We start from the raw sequence: 4,612 nt of genomic DNA, 5'->3' as shown, positions 1-4,612 counted from the left end.
ATGTGGACCACGGAGCGACTAGCAGGGCACGTCAGTACTCAGCGGGTAAAAGAGGATGATTCTGTGGCGGTCTCCTCTCCCCCACGCCGGGTGCATGCGCGGCTGGCGCACGGAGGGTGCGTGCGGCAAGTGACTGTTTTTGTTTTGGTTTCTCTGTGCTTTTGAGAGACAGGCGGCCAGTTGTATTGAATGTAGATTATCACATATACATCTAAGTTCAACAAATTACCCAATATACAATATATGAGTGCCTATGTGGGATCAATTGAGCATTAAAGCTTTTCCAAGTCACATTTACTTCGGATGGTCCTTTTTATTTTCTTTCTGTTTGTCGCTGGAAAAAGTACAATGGTTCGTCCATCCACTAACCAAGCATCCTTGACCTTGGGATGTTTTTTTTTTGGTTTTTTTTTGTTTTTGTTTTGCTGACCAGAGGAGTTCCTGATTCTTGGGAGTGAGAACTTCCGTGATAGACATACCACTGCATTTGAGTTTCGTGTGGGCACGGATAACCACGTTGCGAATACGGTAAGAGCTGAATTTCACTACGATGGTACGTGGCTTATTGCTGTTATTGTTGGAATTTGACGACTGGGATGTCGCGGAAATGTCGTTGCGGGGGGCAACACAATGCGATCTGTCAAGATCATTGGGAGTGATGGGCACACCGAGCTGGTCGGAACAGAGCTGCCGGATGAGTTGGTCTGTGTCTAGTCTGCTCTCTTTGACACCATGGAACTTCAGAGAGTTGAGGCGGGAATATTGCTCAGCTTCATTAATCGTCAGTTTCAGATTGTTGACAGCTGTTGCTTGACCATCAAGAGTGGTGGTGAGACGTTTGATTTCAGCATTTTTAGCTTTGAGGGATGCTTCCAGGTCAAGGATGCAGCCATCTTGTTGATCTGACTTCTCCTTGAGACTGGTGCACTTTTGCTCAACTAGGTCAAGGCGTTGAACAAGCTTTGTCATTTGTTTATATAGTCATGGCTTTTTCGACAGCTTCTTCGATGGCTTTAAGGAAAACAGGTCTGTGGATATACTCTTCAAAAGCCTGAATGATTGCTTCAGTACTTGTAACGCTCCCTTTGCGAGTCTCCATATTTAGGGATCAAATGTGACAGACAGTAGTACTGGAACCCGAAGTGTTGACTATATTATATTCAGTGTTATGCTCAGTAATGAACAGGAATGGTGAGGTCAGGCATACTGACTGCACAGAAGGAGCCAGTGGACTGTAGCTGTAATCCACATTGGCACTCTGAGAGACGATGGAGCATGGGTCAATTCATCTTCACTTCGAGGTAGGTCTTACTGTCTCGTGACGAACACTTGTGATAGTCATTTGGTGACAACCCTCAAGCCGTTTTGAGTTTTGAGAAGATGTGGCTTAACTTCAGATGAGATAGAGTCTACAAGAAGTAGCGAGTACGTACAAGATCCACCTGCCACACTAGCATTCAGCACAGCTATGTACAGTACCCCTACACAGCAGACTGTGCATTGACATTGTGTATGTTCAGAGGTAATAGGAGAGTTTCCACGGATATAAGGCTGAGAAATACAGGTCACCGAAGCAAAAAGGCAGATAGATATTGGTCCAGTGGTGCATGCTATATCAAAAAAAAAAACTTACAGTAGATCGTCGTTGTCACTGCAAATTCTGCATGAAGAAATATCTCTACTTCTAAGAGAGGAACGTGTTTAATCACAATAATTATGCATGATCTCTTATATTGTTCGATTGTCCTGAACACTTAACATATACATAACCATTCTATCAAGGGGAAATATTGATCTCCTTTCCCAATGTTCGAAAACGCAGGCAATTAATCACATGAATATTACGCGATCAATATCTATGTAATTTCTTGTGACTTTCAAAATAACAAGATTCCATTAAATGACAGAAATATTAGGAGCGTTTGCAATTACGAAAGACATATATATTAAAGCAAGTAGCACTGTTGAAAGAAATATCAACAAGATACAAGTAGGTATCATCATCTTTCAAAGGTTGTAGATCAATGTGCTTTTTCTCGAAAATAGCTTACCTGTCGTTGTGTCGCCGACCGTTGTACCTACTGTTGAAAGAGGAGCACTTGTTGACTCTGTAGTAGCAGATGTTGTGTGGAGAGTTGTTTCCGTGGTTGTTTCAGGAACAGTAGTGGACTCAGTAGTGGCTTCAGTTGTTTGAATTGTTGTTTGGATTGTTGTGTCCGGAGCAGTTGTGACCTCAGTAGTAGCCTCCGTAGTTTGTACAGTTGTTACAATAGTTGTTGGAGGAGCAGTTGTGACCTCAGTAGTAGCTTCGGTTGTTTGAAGTGTAGTTTCTACTGGGGTTGTTACTGACGTTGTTGCTACTGTAGTTTCGTAAGTCGTTTGGTCCGTGGAACTAGCTTCTTTTGTAACTATAAAGCAATTTTTGATTTCCAATATAAATATTTCTACTTCTAAGAGAGGAACGTGTTTAAACACAATAATAATGCATGATCCATTTCGTTGCCCGATTGTCCTGGACACTTTAATAACATATAATACAGGGCGGCCCAGAAAGAACGGAACACCTAAGATCTTTAATTTCAGCAAGATTGTTGCAAATATGTCATTTTTTGCACACTGTTGGAAAGGCCATTTTTTTTTCCAATAGAATGACACCAAGTTCTTTAATTTTGGTTAATGTGTTATGATTTCAGGACCATTTTTGTCAACCATTGTAATTTTTGATTTCCAATATAAATATCTCTACTTCTAAGAGAGGAACGTGTTTAAACACAATAATAATGCATGATCCATTTCGTTGCCCGATTGTCCTGGACACTTAACATATACATATAACCACTCTGTGAAGGGGAAATATTGATCTCCTTCCCCAATGTTACAAAAGGCAGGCAATTAATCACATAAATGGTAGGCGATCAATATCTCGGTCATTTCTTGTGACTTTCAACATAACAAGATTCCATTTAATGACAGGAATATTAAGAGCGTTTGAAACTACGAAAGACATATGAAAGCAATTAACGCTGTTAAAAAGAAATATCAACGAGATAGGTATTATCATTTTTCAAAGTTGTAGATCAATGTGCTCTTTTCTCGAAAATTACTTACCTGTCGTTGTGTCGGCGACCGTTGTAGCTACTGTTGAAGAAAGAGCACTTGTTGACTCTGTAGTAGCTGATGTTGTGTGGAGAGTTGTTTCTGTAGTTGTTTCAGGAGCAGTAGTGGGCTCCGTAGTGGCTTTATTTGTTTGAATTGTTGTTTCCATTGTTGTGTCCGGAGCAGTTGTGACCTCAGTAGTAGCCTCCGTAGTTTGAACAGCTGTTCTAATAGTTGTTGGAGGAGCAGTTGTGTCCTCAGTAGTAGCTTCGGTTGTTCGAAGTGTAGTTTCTACTGGGGTTGTTACTGACGTTGTTGCTACTGTAGTTTCATAAGTCGTTTGGACCGTGGAACTAGCTTCTGTTGTAACTAAAAAGCAATTTTTTATTTCCAATATATATATATATATATATAAGTAGATATATATATATATATATATATATATATCTACTTCTAAGAGAGTAAAGTCATTAATCACAATAATAATGCATGATCTATTTTGTTGTTCGATTGTCTTTCGCACTTAACATTTATGTGACTATGCATCACAAAACCAACAATAAAGGGCAGATTCTTAAAGAGCAGACTCTAAGCTTTAAAATGATATATAGCTTAATTGAAATGAACTCTCCTAAGGGCTAACCTATTTAAATATTGGATAGAAAGCACACACTTTGGAAAAGTGAAAGAAAAGAGACTCTAAAGTGCAGAGTCTATTCAAGCGTTTAATCTTCACCAATCCGTGGTAGCTGTGCGATGAATAGGACCAAAGAAAAAAAAACATGGTGTAAACCATCAGAGCAACAACAAAGAGAATGAAATTAAACATGCTCTATTAAGACATTCTGTCCATGATGTATGCCAACTTTCAAAGCTGTAGCGTACATCCTTTAAAAAGTTACTAGACTTGAAAATCAAGAGTGTGCAGAGGGTTATCAAGAAAATAATCAAAAGGGGCCTCTGAGACATATAACCTGATCTCACTACTCTAAAAAAAAAAATAAGGTTTCTGGAAAAACTGCTGAAAATTTACTTTCCCATTCATTTTATGATCCCAAACTTGAGAAGAATAATGTCGAAGAAGTGCAGAAGGGAAGGTCTCATAGAAAATATGAAAAAAATACTTTGTTGACCAATTTCACCTTTTTTTGTGTTCCTCACGTAAAATCACGGGGTGCGAATTTTTGTTCATTTTGTGACGCATCGTTACATATATAACCACTCTATAAAAGAGAAATATTGACTTCCTTTCCCAATGTAGAACTTTAAGAAAAGGAAGGCAATTAATCACATTAATGTCACGCGATCAATATCTATGTAATTTCTTGAGACTCTCAATAAAACAAGATTCCATTTAATTACAGAAATATTAACTCTTCATGTGCCATGGTGGAAACCTCCTGTGTGCCACATTATTCTGAGACACCAACGTAGTTATGCTTAGAGAAAACATTCTGTTTTTCAAATCTATATAACCTCTATAATCAGTAGTTTGTTGTTATGTTGGACATGACGG

General features: G+C 38.9%; 1 pseudogene; it reads right to left on the bottom strand.

Annotated features, from left to right (window-relative positions):
* Window positions 1-294: 294 nt before the first annotated feature.
* LOC140236500 (uncharacterized) lies at window positions 295-1,099 on the bottom strand (annotated as a pseudogene).
* Between the last annotated feature and the right edge of the window lie 3,513 nt (window positions 1,100-4,612).

Source organism: Diadema setosum, chromosome 13 (assembly GCF_964275005.1).
Source record: "Diadema setosum chromosome 13, eeDiaSeto1, whole genome shotgun sequence".
Lineage (NCBI taxonomy): Eukaryota > Metazoa > Echinodermata > Echinoidea > Diadematoida > Diadematidae > Diadema > Diadema setosum.
The sequence above is the reverse complement of the archived record's forward strand: the minus strand, read 5'-3'. Positions and strand labels throughout refer to the sequence as shown.